The sequence below is a fragment of the Syzygium oleosum genome, unplaced genomic scaffold, assembly GCF_021117445.2.
Source record: "Syzygium oleosum isolate NSW1041296 unplaced genomic scaffold, Sole_v2.1 Sole_v2.47, whole genome shotgun sequence".
Classification (NCBI taxonomy): Eukaryota; Viridiplantae; Streptophyta; class Magnoliopsida; order Myrtales; family Myrtaceae; genus Syzygium; species Syzygium oleosum.
The window spans coordinates 812,350-828,700 of NW_026607531.1; the positions used below are offsets into that span (position 1 = coordinate 812,350).

Consider the following 16,351-nt stretch of genomic DNA (forward strand, 5'->3'; position numbering starts at 1 on the left):
ACTCAAAAGGAGCAGCAGACAGAGACATTAACTTAGCAGAGTGAATAGTTTCTCTGACTAAGAGACTCATATCATAGTTCTAATAACAGGAAGTAAGGGACTGCTTTGTGAATGGATGCGGGCTTCTAAACAATTTGGCTGGACAAGCAGAATCGAAAGCTATTCTGCATTCCGTGCTGCGCCTTACCAAGGGTTGGCATTCTAATGTCCAGGTTGATTGCTTCTAGCAAAATCCAACACAGAGGGAAAAAAATCCTTCAAGTGCAGATCTCCTATTCCACTATTTATCGATACTTAAACCAACCTGATGATGGCCATTCAAGCCCTGCCCAGTCGTTCTTTATCTCACGGTCCTCTCTTTGAACTGACAGGAAAGTAACAGTGGGAAGAAACTCATACACCACAGAAAAGTCGGCTAGTAAGGCCTGCCATTATGTAGGCAAGAGTTCTCAAAGTTTAACTAGCGATATTTATTCGATACAATAGTCATTAAGCAACTGAAGTTCCCACTGACTTTTTAGGCAGTTCTAACCGTCAGAATCACACACGCACACGGAGTTAAGGGATGTCGCATGCGTCAATTGGGACGAAAATACCATCCAAGTGATCTGGCTTATGGCCGTGCCATTCCAAGTCGTTCCACCAACTCCTCTCCGCCCTGATTTTCTTCAAATGCTCACCGGAAACTTCATTGGTCGAAAGAGTCTTGAGACTCGGGCAGTCATAAAAACTCAACCTTTCTAACCTCGGTGCGATCTGTAGCCCACAGGATATACTGGAAAGTTTTGGTACGTAATGGAGGGACAACTTCTTCAAAATAGGGAGGAAATAAGACGTCTCACGGACTTTGCCAGTAGAAGTTTGGCAGCTAATTAGGCTTTTGATGGCTGCGCAGTCCTCAATTGTGACCTCTTCCAAATTGTTGAGATTATCAAGCATCTCATGTGAGAAAATAACTGTCAACTTGGGGCATTTACACAATGTCAACAACTTGAGAGAAGATAAACATCCCTTATGCACTGAGCCCTTCCAAATGTTCCTCAAGTTTCTCATGTAATACACGTACAGAAACTCAAGCGATTCAAGACAGACGCTTTTGCAATAAGATTCAGTCAAAGCTTCTAGATGAATGGTATCAGATGCATCCACGAGCACTTCAAGCTCGTTACACTCCCCCAGAACACACCATTTGAGTTGCTCCATGCTATCTATCCCTAGTTCAGACAGCTTCTTGAGATTAGCATGCCTTTCTAAGAAAAAAGCATCTGATTGTTGCAGAATGTCTTTAATATCTGTGAAGACACCGTCCCCATTTGTGTACCTCAAGTATCGGTCGCACCGCTCTAGCTCGAATTCAATATCTAATGGTAGTCGATTCATAATGCGGTTAGCCTGATTGCCAATGAGAAGTCTAAATTGAGCTAAATATGGATGCTGCATCGATTTCCTAAGCTGATTAAACTGCCTCAAAAGTTCCAACGTAGGAAAGGAGAACTTGATAGTGCTTAACCTTTTCAAGTTGCAAACTTCAGATACAACACCTTCAGCACATGTATCCCACCATTCAGCTTCAGCATCCACGTCGAGATTCAGTTCTTCCAAGTGTAATAGAGAAGATATTACCCCATGAGGAATCACTGTTTTAGAGTCATTTGAAGGTTCAGTTCCGCAAATTGAGATCCCCAAACAAGTTAGATTAATTAAACATTCAATTTCCTTGGGAAGATTCTTAATCTTGGTCCCCTCAAGATCAAATACCTCCAGCTGCTTGAGCCTTCCAATTGCTGGCGATATCGATCTCAAAAGCACACAATCATTCAAGAAGAGTCTTTTGAGGCTGACAAGTTGAGATATGGACTCTGGCAAGCACCGAATGCGGGTTCTGGACAGATTCAAAACTTCTAGAGCAGGCATCTGATTGAAAAATGAAGAAGAAAGCTTTCTCAGCTTGTAATTTCTTTGCAGAAATAACGATGAAAGTGAAGGGCACCTTGGTTCCTTCGGTAGCTCAGAAATTCCGGTATGCATCAAACATATCTCTTTTGCACTCTCCCATTCCTCAACCTCCGGTGGCTTTGTCAAATCCAAGCCACCCCGCAATAGAAACACGCGATTTTCCTCGGGCTGAAATATCAAGTTCACTAATATATCCTGATCCTGATCTTGAAACTTCACAAATTGCCCATTCTCATCAACTTCGACCAGGTTAGCATTGACAAGATCTTTTAGGACTCTTTGGCCATCATCATGGGTGTCTACAATACCATCCCTGACCCACAGGCCTATGGCAGAGTCAGATGCAATCTCATGGTAATTGTTACAAAGAGCAAGATTTTTCAAGCATCTTCTAGTTTTATCATCTTCTAGTTGGTCAATGCTGAATCTTAATACATTAACCATGAGATCTTCTATACCTGCTTCACGACTTGCTGGTCGAACAATCGATCTTTCAAGCGCACGTTTCCGCATTAAAATGTCATCAACATTTTGCAAAGGCCCTTGCCACTAGAATAACAGACATGCGAATATCGCCCGCACATCCTAACTATTTCCCTAGCTAGGACTTTTTTAGGATAATAAACAACATCACCCACATTCTGACGAAATAATTCACACAGCAACAGATCATCCAAACATATTTTCTTATCCACTGTGATTTCATCACAAAGTTGTGCTGATCCAGCCACAAAGACTATCTTGCTACCAACTGGTGTTGAATCAGGAATTCTCAATGTCTCCAGCTTCATGTGTTGATTAATGCCAACAAGAATGAGCAAAAACTTGAGGCCTTCCAATGCATTCGCCTCCAAATGTGGCATATCAACTGCATTGGCTTCAGTTAAATCAGAAGATATTTGTCCAGCAATCTCCTTTTGCACCTTGTCCATGTCGCAGTTCAAAGGAACAGTAATACAGATGACTCTATCAAATAGATTCCTCAAAATTGCAGATTCCTTCAAAGCTTCAATGACAATAGCTTTTCCAACCTCGTTTCTGCCATATATTCCAATTTTTTCAATGTTGGATTTTTTTATGGACTTGATGAGATGGTCGACTATAGAATCATAGTTAATGGCACCCCATCTTTCTGATGGTCTCCCTTTTTGTTTTCCACCGTTGCCTAACATATCCATTGAGGCATCGGTATTATCCAAAGTAGCGTGTGGAGAACTTTCCTTTTGCATTTTAGGTATGTGCAAAATATCGTTATATTCTGGACTTGCTTCAATCCTCGCCTTTTTATCCCCAACTTCATATTCCAGTTCCGAGCAATATGAATCAACTTCAGATTCTTGTTCCGAAGAATATGAATCAACTTCCTCAGAAGCAGTGTCTTGGTTTACTTCCAAGGAAAAGGGTTCAACCTCTGGCTCTACAGTGTTCTGCAATTGCAAAACTGCAGTTTCTGATGCTTCTCTCTTATGATATTCTTGACTTGCTTCAATCTTCATCTTCTTATCCTTGTCTTTAGATTCTGATTCTGAGCAATGTGAACCAACTTCCGATTCTGAGTGTGATGAATACAAGTGAACTTTTTCCAAAGCGGCATAAGGATCGGCGTCCCTTTTCACTAGCCAGGGAAATAGTTCAGTCTCTTTATCTCGAGTGTTTTGCATTGGCACAAAATCACTTTCTGCTCTTTGCTTCTGCATGGTTTCTACTTTTTCCGCTTCACTTGACACCATCACATTTTCTTCTTCTTTCAGATCACTCCGTAGTGATCCTTCGTTCGTGAGATGGCCTGACTTTGTGTGAAGCAAACCGATCCCAAAGAACGGCTTGACTTCTGTATAGAAACAAATTCATGAGGCAAAGGCACAATCGTTATTCATAATCTACCCCGGGATACAAAAACTTTTCTTTCTGTAATTTAGCCATCACATTTCACGATAATGCAGCTACACTTATCTAAGTGGACAACTTGAAAACAGAAAGCCAAAGTCAGTTCCTTTGTTCACCATAAACGAAATTACTTGGTCCCTCCATTTATCTGACTTTGGTTCAGTTCAGAGAAACAGAGAGAGCCTGTTTTTGCCCAAAATAAATCCCAATACACAAGAAGTGCTTCTTTGGAAATAGCAGCAATTCTAGACTTTACACTATCTACAATAGTAATTTGATGCATATATAAATGCAACTTTACTGATCGAACCAGTAAGATAGTGACCTCGCAAGCACAGTAAAAACTCTCGTCTCTTTTTCTCTATACAACACTAGGAGTTAAAGTGTGATTCTCAAATATGAATGGTAAATTGTATAGTTCGAGGGTAGTTTTCCCAAAAAGAAAAAGAATGGCACCTTTTAGTCACCTTCAGCTTAGCAATATGCTATTGTCTAAACGAAGAGTACTAGAAAACTTATCCTTTAGGACAAACGAAGGTTGAAATTGAATGGGCTAAGGTTATATCAGGGTCATGTTGCAAATTTCTCCCCAGAACATTTAACATGTAATAATTCTTTGAAGAATAAAAGCTACCTTTCTGATCTTCAGCAGCACGAGAACAGAGGCCCGAACCCAAACTAATGGATGATTCAACTGAACTAGCGATGGGCTGATCAGAGATTGATTTTTCCTGAAGCAGCAGGCAATTACAACAATGTCAGTACATTCAATATGCAAACGACATTGATAGTGTTGAAATTATATCTCGCGTCCATGCGGACCGTGCCTAACGTCACATTGATCTGCCTGAAGGCCTTGCTCGTCCGTCAGGCCAGAAGGTGGACTCCTTGCTCGTAGCCCACCTGGCCAGGCCACTGCGACGTGCTCAGTGGGGTTTTTTTGGGGGGCATAGCCCGTTAGGATTTATTCCAAGAATTCGCTATGTATTTGAGTTGTATCTTCATTTAATAGATAAGTCTTAGAGCGCTAGTTTGTGAGTTTAAGGGTGTAAAATCAGGGGTTAGCAAACACTTGAGATGTGAGGCAATGGTAATCTTCATTATATCGCTTGATTATTGTTAAATTTTTCTGTCACTCTTCATGTAGATTATTGATTGGTCCAACGAACCATGTAATCTCTTGTATGGTTTATTTTTGTTGTTTATCTCGCTTCTATTCGCATATTTTTTAGCAAATGAATATTATAGAGCCAAGGTTCCCAATGGCATCAGTAACATAAGGTTTGATAGAGGATAAGTTGCCTGCAACTTTTAGAGAAGAAATTTTTTCAAAAGAACGAAAAGGCACATGGCATCTTATAGTTGAATTTAGCAAAGGGTTAATACCACGATAAACCCCAAACTTGTACTCCTGTGACAAATTGACCCCAAACTATTTTTTTGACTAAAAAAAACAACAAATTGGTACACCTGTGACAGATTTACGCTAAACTAAGTTTTTGACAATCAAAAACCCCAAATTGATACGTTTGTAACAAATTTACCCTCTATTAAATTGGATTAATATCAAGAAAAATCACAAAATGGTACACCTGTAAACTGCCACGTGTTATCCAACTCAGAAATTTGACAGTAAAATTTAACGAAAACTAATAAAGAGTAAAATTGTCACAGATGTACCAGTTTGGGATTTTTCATGGTAAAAAAATTAGTTTGTGATAATAATTTATTACAAGTGTACCAGTTTAGGGTTCTTTGTGGTATTAACCCTTTAGCAAATAAGGTACTTTATGAAAAAGTTGGAGATTGAAAAGTAATGAGTTTTAGCAAGTGCTCAATGACAATCTTTAACATCTATATAAAAAATAAATAATACGAAAGTAGGATAGATTGGAGTTTTGTGATTAAACCACCTCGTCACAAAGCTTCATAATTATATTTAGTTAAGTTTGCACGTCCAATAACCATAACTTGTACCCTATTGAAGGAAAACATAGGCCCGAAAGTAATAATGTCATAAGAGGGAGAAAGAAAGGTATGGTGACCTCAACAAGTCGCTGCATCTCATTGCCATCCGACTTACTCCAGTGATATTCTACCTTCACGTCTGGCAATCGTCTCTGGAACAAAGAACATCATCAACCACGTTAACCCCGAAATAATTGCAGTCAGCAAAAAAAAGAAGAAATAATCCCGAATCATTCTGAGACTTATTGCTTAATCATATGTACGAGGATAAGAGATCACAAGAACAAAAGAGAAATCAAGTTATTCGCCATCGATTGAGAAAGTAGAATACAAATGATTTCTTGAGAGAGACGATTTACTTCTTCGCGATCGTAAACTCTGCCGTATCACTTGATTATAATTAGATATTGAAAAAATTACGAAAAAAGTTATAAATTTATGCATTTGTGCTAATTTAGTCCTAAATCGTGCCGATTTAGTCATAAACCTTTTGACAATTTGTCAATATTGACCGAAAATTGCTATTGTGGAAGCCAACCATCTTACGTGGCACGCTCGACGCTGACGTGAATAATTTTTACAATTTTTTTTGAATTTTTAATAATTATATTTTCTTTTTTCTTTTATTTTGTCCTTTTCTTTTCTTCTTTTCTTTCTTTTTCTTTTTCTATCTTCGGTTGCCGAGCCTCGGCGACAACCGGTGACCAGCCACAGGAGAGGACCGGCCAGGGCCAACCTCGCCGGCCTCGGGCGAGGCTCAAGCTCGCCAGATCTCGGCGAGGTCGAGCTTGCCCAAGGCCGGTGAGGTCAAGCCTTGCCCAATCCCGGCAAGCTCGAGCCTCGCCCGATCCCCAACTTCATATTCCATTCCCAAAGAATATGAATCGACTTCAGATTCTTGTTCTGAGGAATATGAATGAACTTCCTCAGAAGCAGTGTCCTTGTTTACTTCTAAGGAAAAGGGTTCAACCTCTGGCTCTACAGTGTTCCGCATTTGCAAAACTGCACTTTCCGATGTTTCTCTCTTAAGATATTTTGGACTTGCTTCGATCTTCATCTTCTTATCCGTGTCTTCAGATTCTGATTCTGAGCAATGTGAACCAACTTCCGATTCTGAGTGTGATGAATACGAACGAACTTTTTCCAAAGCAGGATGAGGATCGGCGTCCTTATTCACTAGCCAAGGAAATAGTTCGGTCTCTGTATCTCGAGTGTTTTGCATTGGCACAAAATCACTTTCTGCTCTTTGCTTCTGCATAGCTACTAGTTTTTCCGCTTCACTTGACACCGTCGCATTTTCTTCTTCTTTCAGATCACTCAGCAGTGATCCTTTGTTTGTAACATAGCCTGCCTTTGTGTGAAGCAAATCGATCCCAAAGACCGGCTTGACTTCTGTATAATCGATCCCGAAGACCGGCTTGACTTCTGTATAATCGATCTCAAAGAGCGGCTTGACTTCTGTATATAAACAAATTCATGAGGCAAAGGCACAATCATTATGCATAATCTACCCCGGGATATATAAAACTTTTCTTTCCGCAATTTCTCAAACACATTTCATGATAATGCAGCTGCACTTATCTAAGTGCGCACAACTTGAAAACAGAAAGCCAAAGTCAGTTCCTTTGTTCACCATAAACGAAATCACTTGGTCACCCCATTTATCGACTTTGGTTCAGTTGAGAGAGAGAGAGAGAGAGAGAGCCCGTTTTAGCCCAAATTAAATCCAAATACACAAGAGGTGCTTGTTTGGATATAGCAGCAATTCTAGACTTTATACTGTCTACACTAGTAATTTGATGCATATAAAGATACAACTTTATTGACCGAAGCATTAAGATAGTGATCTCGCTAGCACAGAAAAAACTTTCATCTCTTTTTCTCTATACAACACTAGAGGTAAAGTGTAATTCTCAAATATGAATGGTAAATCGTATAGTTCAACTGTAACTTTCCCATAAAGAAAAAGAATGGCACCTTTTTGTCACCTTCAGCTTAGCAATATGCTATCGTCTAAACAAAGAATACTAGGAAACTTATCTTTTAGGCCAAACGAAGGTTGAAATTGAATGGGCTAAGGTTATATCAGGGTCATGTTGCAAATCTTCTCCCCAGAGCATTTAACATGTAATGATTCTTTGAAGAATAAAAGCTACCTTTCTGATCTTCAGCAGCATGAGAATAGAGGCCCGAACCCAAACTAATGGATGTATCATCTGAACTAGTGACGGGCTGATCAGAGATTGATTTTTCCTGAAGCAGCAGGCAATTACAAAAACTTCAGTACATTCAAAATGTAAACGACATTGACAGTGTTGAAATAATATCTCGAGTCCATGTGGACCGTGCCCAATGTCAGATTGATCTGCCTGGAGGCCTTGCCTGTCGTCCGCCAGGCCAGAAACATCTCAATAAAATTTCCTGTCATTTCTCTATGTTATTCAAAATGAATAGATAAGTCTTAAAGCGCTCGTTTGTGAGTTTAAGGGTGAAAAAGCGGGGGTTAGCAAACACTTGAGACGTGAAGCGATTGCGATTTCCATTGTATCGCCTGATTATTGTTAAAAAAATTTCTGCCGCTCTCCGTGTAGATTATTCATCAGTCCAACGAACCATGTAATCTCTTATATGGTTAATTTTCGTTGTTTATCTCGTTCCTATTCGCATATTTTTTGGCAAATGAATATCATAGAGCCAAGGTTCCCAGTGGCATGGGCGACGATATTCGAATTGGAGAAAATAGTTTTAACAAGATGTGCAGATTTCTAGTGACATCAGCTTTGATTTGGCAGTGGTCTGGAGAGGATAAGTTGCCTGCAACTTTGAGAGAGAAGAAAATTTTTAAAGAGAAAGAAAAGGCGCATAGCATCTGATAGTTGAATTTAGCAAATAAGGTACTTTATGAAAAAGCTGGAGACCGAAAAGTAATGAGTTTTAGCAAGTGCTCCATGACAATCTTTAACATCTATATAAAAGATAAATAATATGAAAATAGGATAGATTGGAGTTTTGTGATTTAAACCACCTCGTCACAAAGCTTCATAATTATATTTAGTTAAGTTTGTATGTTCGGCAATAATTATAACTTGTACCCTGTTTGGAGGAAAACATAGGGGAGGAAGTAATAATGTAGTAAGAGAGAGAAAGAAAGGTATGGGTGACCTCAACAAGTCGCTGCATCTCATCGTCATCCGACTTACTCCAGCGATGAACTCCCTTCACCTCTGGTAATCGTCTCTGGAACAAGGAACATCACTAACCTTGTTAACCCCGAAATAATTGCAGTAAAAAAAAAACAAAAAGAATACTGAATCATTCTGAGACCTATTGCTTATTTATGTACGAGGATAAGAGATCATAGGAACAAAAGAACAAAAGAGAAACCAAGTTATTTGCCATGGATTGAGAAAGTAGAATGCAAATGATTTCTTGAGAGAGACGACTTATTTCTTTGCGATTATAATCTCCACTGTATCTTAGATCTTGGGAAAATGATCAAAAAAGTTTGAAACCTATTGTATTAGTGTCAATTCAGTCATAAACTTTTCAATTGTTCTAGTTGACTCATAAATCTTTTGACAATTGCCAATTTAGTCTTTCCTACTAATTTTGGTTAGAAATTGCAAACGTGGATGCCGGTCATCCTTTGTGGCACGGTTGAAGCTGACGTGAATATTTTTGCAATTTTTAATTTTCTTTTTCCTTTTCTTTTTCTTTCTTTCGCTGCCGGTTGCCAGGGCTCTCGTTGGCCTCTAGCGAGGCTCAAGCCCGCTAGATCCTAGAGGTCTACCTTGCCCAAGGCCAGCGAGGTTGAGCCTCGCCCAATCCCGAAAAGCTCGGGCCTCGCCTGAGCCTAGCGAGACTCGAGCCCCGCCCAATCCTGGCAAGCTCGAGCCTTGCTAGGCTGGGGTGAGGCTCGAGCCGCAAGATAGCGGCAAGATTGAGCCTTGCACGAGGCCGACGAGGTCTAGCCTGGCATGATCCCTGCAAGCTCGAGCCTCGCCAGGCTTGGGTGAGGCTCCACCACGCTAGATAGGGCGAGGTCGAGCTTGCTCAAGGCTAGTGAGGCACCACCTCGCCAAATCCTGTCAAGGGCAAGCCTTGCCCAAAATCGGCGAGGTCGGCCCTCGCCTGTGGCCAGTTGTCAAGGCCTGTCGACCAGCAGAGGAAGAAAGAAACAGAAAAAAAAAGAAAAAAGAAAATATAAAAAAAATAATTATTAAAAAATGTATAAATATTGTCCACGTCAGCGTTGATCTTACCACGTAGAATGGCCGACGTCCACGTCAACAATTCTGGCTAAAATTGGCCACAATGACTAAATTGGCAAATTATCCAAAGGTTTATAACTGAATTAACACAATTTAAAAGTTTAGGACTGAATTGGCACAAATACAATATATTTAGGATTTTTTTTGATAATTTTTCCTCAAAGGAAATGTTCTCGTTAGCAAACTCCATCCCGCAAAGCGCAGGATCTGAATTCGAACGTACCGTTTCTTGAGAGTTCCCTGAAGTAGCGGACGAGACAGTCATAGCAAGCTCGGATTTTGGAGTGCCGACCTGGAAACCGTCTAACCTAGCTGGAGACACTGAGAAGCAGTTGGTCCCGGAAATTGACGGAGACATGCAATGAGGGGTACTAGAGAAGTTGCTGTTGTTACTGATGACGCCGGAAATATTATCTGAGGTGCGAAAGAAATCAAACATCGAAGAAGATAAGTTGTGATTGTCATTGTTGGAGTCCAAGTTCGGAGTTATGACTGTGCGGCCTCTAAGGAAGTGGAACGCAATGTCTTGTGATTGGGTTTGCTTCTGTTGGGGCTGGGGTTGTATGATTTGGAGAGGGGCGGCATCGACGGAGGCATTGGAATCAGTTTGATTTTCAGGCGGCAGAGAAGGAGGGACGACAGAAGCAGGGTTGTCAATGCACGTGTGCCTTCCCCGGTACGTGATCTCGAAGACAGTGGGGTCGTCATCAGATCTTTGCACTTTCTTGGTAGCCAAACAACCTCGGACATTCCTATGAGTGCACCTATAGTAGCCCCTGAATATGAAGTGTGGGAAAATTATCAATGAGAGCTAGATATAGAGGCCAAAGAAAACATAATAGAACTTGTGTGCACTCATAGCCGAGCTACTTCGAAAGTGCTCAATTATATGTCAAACTTTAGTAGGCTAAGGAAGATAAATGTGATAGCAACATAAAAAGCTGCCAAACTGAACTAGCCGTTAATAACTGAAAGCGTTTCTAGGCAGCCGTGACATAAGAAAAGAATGGCTGATTCTACTCCTATCACACAACAAGGGGGACAAGTATCGAGTTCCTTCCCTTTAATGTTTTCAAGGATGTGGCTTATCTCAAGTCCACCAATGTAACGTGCTGGGGATGAATTTGGACTGATTGAGAAAGGCAAGTTCAAAGGAACAATGTGCTACTGAATCTTTGTGGTGGTGGAGCTTCAAGACCTGAGAATTAGAGAAGTGATCGTCTCTAAACTCACCTTGGATACTTGGATCCAAGAATTTCCTTCTGACCGTACTTCCTCCAAATGAACCCATCGTCAAGTAGCCCTCGGACCTCAACAAGTCGCTTTTCATCCGACTTTTTGCAGTGAAAAAGTTCCTGCAGCTGTTGTAATCTACGAAATCCCTGGAGCAAAGAACATCACCAACCTTGCAGTCAGCCCAAAAAAAAAAGGACAAAAAGAAAGAAAACTGAATCATTCTGAGACCTATTGCTTAATCATGTGCATACCTTCGGGAAATACTTTAACTCGAGTGGTGGTGGCTACAGAATTTCGACCACCGAGGAGGATAAGAGATGTCGCCGGAACAAAAGAGAAACCAAGTTACTTACCAAGTTCTTGAGAGAGAGAAACGATTATGCAAGACTAATAAATACACAGATGGAATAATAAATTTGGACAATATTTTTCTCCAATCATATCTTTTATAGGTAGTGTTTATTTTTTTTTGGCCACATTTTGATTGGTGAGTTAGAAGGTGTGAATATCACCCACTTTTAATATATGTAACCACCAATAAGAGACGTAATTGGATGACATCTTCTCTAAGAGATGGAAAAACACATGACCCTATTTCTTCCCATCTGATTATGAAGTGAAAACCTAAACTCTTTTACTTTGTTTGTAGTAACTAAAAATCCAACTGAAGGACCTGTTTTGATTAGTGATGAACTAGGGACAAAGGCCCAGAATTCAATTGGAGGACTTAAATCTTGCTGACTACCATATAGGTTAACTACATTCGTGCGTTATAGAACATAATTTAATGATTTGATTTCTTCTTTTTGATAGACAACAGTCATTAGCAGATCTAATTGAGTCATACTTTTGTCCATCTCTAATTGGAGCTAAGTTTTGAATTGATGGGTTACAGATGTGGATATCGGTGATATCCATATTCATCATTCACCAATTAAAGACCTGAATAGAGGAATTCTTTTCAACATGGTCCTAATCAATAAATTTATTTTAAAAATTCAAGGGCACGAATGCAAAGGCTCAGCTACTTGGAGGCCCATGAAACATCATGTAAGCCCCATGACGGATTAACTTTAAGCCTTTGGCCTATGTAGGTGGTCCTGCCGAAAACAGCTCACATGCAGTTAGTGAAATTCGAACAAGTGATATCTGATTTTTGAACTGGAAATCCCCTAATTCCCAAACCCAACTTTGTCAATCCTTGGCTAATTTATTTTTTCTGGAATTATTCTATTTAATTTTGGTGATTTTGTAAAAGGTCATTGACAATGGTAAAAGTCATGGTGCTTAGTTGTGTGATACATAGATAGTTCATCAATTAAGCAACTAGACAAATGGCACGATGCAGGGTTTGGTGGTGTCGGATAGGTACATGAGGTTTTCTTGGGCTGCACAATTCAAAAACAAAAAATAAATAAATAAAAATAAAAGAATTGTAAGATTTTATGTTTTTCTTTTCAAATTGTTGCCATCTATAAAAGTTAATTTTTCAGTCAATTAAAGAAACATTTCCGATAATCGAATAGCAGGCATGTCTTTAAACCAGCTTTGAGGAATTATAAATTATAATGTGATAAATATATCAACAGATTATTATATATATCATAGATGACAAAGAAAAGAATAATTTTTTTATTAATATGCTACGCTATCAATTTTGTGACTCAAGTCATGGTATTGAAAATAATATACCCGACTCGGCAATTTCAAGTGATTTGGAAGGAAAGTAAGCTGCGAGAATCCAGCTCCACAAGGGTTGCCGTGGCCTTCATCTTCATCCCCGTAGCCGAGACCTTTTTCCCTTTCTCCCATCGAGACCGTCTCGCCCCCTCCGCTCTGCCCCATCTGCTGGCAAATCTGGCTCAAGGATGACTGAGAATTCAAGACCCCACCATGGCCATCCTGTGATAACCCCAGCTCCAAACCCGGAATCCTCTGGTTAGACCCAGTCAAGAAATTGGGGAAGCTCATCAGCCCCACATTCTTGGGCGGAAACTCGACCCCTTGAAACCCAAACTTTGACACATAATCCGAGCTCTCGCCCCCGATGCTCGCCGCCGCAGCCGCAGACTGATAGGGGTAATGAATGATCCCCGGCCTGACACATCTCACCCGCGATTTACTGAGATTTCCATTCGAAATCGCCAAATTATCCCCGTCTCTGAACCCAATAAGCGGCCCTTCACCCCCCAACCCTTCCATCTTGGCCGAAACAGAGCTGCCCTGTTCCGAAACAGAGGAGCCAAACAGCGAGAGGAATGAGGAGGGGACCGTCCCAGCCCCAGTGGCGGCAATGATCGACGGCTCGGCTTGCTGCAACAGCCACTGAATCGTCTCTCCATCGGTCTTGTGACCCAATTCTCTGGTCAATTGGAAAATCCTAGCCGCACACAGAGAAGGCATCTTGATTCTCCTTCCTCTGCCATCGACCTTCTGGAGCCTGCCCTTGTTGGAGCTTCTCTTGGGCGCCAATTGCTTCCTTGAGTCGTCCTTGCTCGCAATCACAGTCTGGAAGTCTTTGATCTCAGAAGGGTTCTTTTCTTTTGGGTGTTGCTGCTGATTGGAGACATTGCACTCCATGAGAGTGATGAAGCAAAGAGAGAGAGAGAGAGAGAGAGGTGAATGAATGGGGCCAAATAAAGACGTTCTTCTTCCAAATAGAAAACCCTGGATATTTCCTACGACTTTTCAGGGCAATTTGTGACTTTGAGTCTTTGTTTTTTCAAGTTTAAAGTTGCCCCACACTCCACTCCACTCCACTATCTTTCTTTTTTGTTTTTTCTTTTTACCGCCACACAAAATTTATCCGAAAACCCACTCATCGATGGCCGCGTTGATTTGCGCTCAGTTCCTTTTACGAGAGGTTCTGGGTTCAAACTCGCCCATCGGTGATTTAAGTGGAGGGTCGTGGCGGTGGGATGCTGCGCTAGCCCCCCTCGAGGACTAGTCGGGCATCACCGCTGGTTTGAGCCCTAGCTCGCCGGCCGCGCGGACACCTCGGTTATCCAAAAAAAAAAAAAAAATTCCAAACCATTGACTGAACACTGCTCAACAGGAGATTTTGTCAAGTTTCACTGTTTTGCTCTAATCGAGAGAAAACAGAAGCCTTTTAGCTGGTCTATAATCCATCCATACGATGGAGGAGTGTGGCAATGAGAATGGAACGATCAGAATACAGAAAATAGGAGGAGTTGGAAGATGCTGCCTTCAAGAATTCTTGCAGACACCATAATTGATGACAATCATGAACTAGTTACAGACTTTTCCGCACCAAGCGATATGAGAAGAAGTTATTTCTTCTCTCTTTTGGCATTTTCACACTCGCAAATATCAGAAATTTCTGGTCTTAGGGGCAAAGACGGGGTCTTGGTTTTTCACTGTGTTCCTTCGTTTTACTCATTATTAAAATCGGAGGGCTGGACGTTGAAAATTCAAGCATCCATGCGTCAAACTGTGACTGGGGAATCAAACAAAAGTTGGTTTGTCAGGGCATTGATGTCCCCGTCTCCAACGTGACCGTACCAGTCGGTTGTTTGTTTCTCTTCCTGTGTGTCGGAGTAAATGGGGGATGCTCCACGCGGAAAACAGAGTCTTGCCCCAGAGCAACCTCTCTCTCCTTTCGACAGGGTAACGAAGGGGTGAGAACTGAGAAGTATTGACTTGTGTCGATAATCTCTCTCTATATATATTGAATGAATAACTAATTTGAGCCACAATTACTCTCTTTTGATGACTTAATTCCCTTGAAAAACACTGACCGTAGCTTGAATCTTAATTCTCAATTCTCTTCCAGATTTTCTTTTTGTCTCGTAAAAAGGTGCCACTTTTAGCTCTTGTCTCAATTCTGACCTCAATTTTTTTTATCTCGTAAAAGAAAAAAGCATCAACTTCAACATTTGTCCCAATTGAAGCCTAAACTTTTTTGTCTCGTAAAAAAATACAAACTTTTAGCTGGTACTTTAATCTAGTCCTTTTCAAGTATCTATTGAGTTCACGTGGAATAACACGTCGGTTTTTTAACAACAGAAACTTGACGAGGCCTAGATTTGAGTACCCACTGAAAGTTGATGCTTTTTTCATAATATAAAAAAAAATTGGACCAAAATTGGAACCCGATCCAAAGTTGGTGATTTTTTATGAGACAAAAAATAAGTTTAAGCCAGAATTGATACACAAGTTAAAGTTTGTGATTTTTTTTTTGGTGAGACCAAAAAAAGCTTGGACCAGATTGGGTCTCGAGCTAAAATTGATACTTTTTAAGGTAAATGGGCTCTCGTTTGATTTAGAGCCCTTATAATAATAAGCTCGAATTCTTTTGTTGCTTCTCGATTTCTAAAGATCATAACTCAGCCGCAATGATGCTAAATATCTTCTGTGGCTCTAGTTAGACATTCATTAACAGATACTTATGCTTAGGTCAACAAAGTTCAAGTCCGTTAATAACTCCCATTTATTTTGGAGGTAAATAAGATAGATATGCTATAATTAAGTTGAATGTCACGTGTCAATAAAAGATACTTATATATCACTTTTGCTTACAAAACGTGTTGTAAAATTAACAAACCATATCTTGCAATTAAGTCAATACGAAATCACCGAAGAAATAAATAAGGAACGATAAAGGACACCAAAATTTTACGTGATTCAATTTGAGTATCAGTACCTACATCCACGGAGAAAGCCAGTAATAAATAATTCACTAATAATCGGATAGAGTTTACAATCGCTTATATGCTCGAGTATTTTTCACGTCTAGATTACACCCAAATCCAAAATATTTACAAATAAAATATGTCACTTGAATAGAAAGCACAAGCACAAATCATGTATTTGGCTGTCTTCACGCGTCCTCCAAGAGTCTTCTGTTCGGCCTCTTTTCTTTTCCCTACGAGCTGCTACTGTAGGCTTGTCTTGTTTTGTGTCTGCTGCTCGTCTCTAGAACGAACTCCTCTTATATGAGACGTCCACTCTAGTGTTTCATGAAGAAGTCCAACTGTGCTGCTGAGAAACAGTGGATAGAAGCTCACCCTTTT

The 16,351-nt window shown here is 40.4% G+C and overlaps 1 pseudogene; it reads right to left on the bottom strand.

The window, feature by feature from the left end:
- Positions 1-396: 396 nt before the first annotated feature.
- The window catches only part of LOC115664642 (uncharacterized), a 30,396-nt pseudogene continuing 14,441 nt past the window's right edge, over positions 397-16,351 (bottom strand).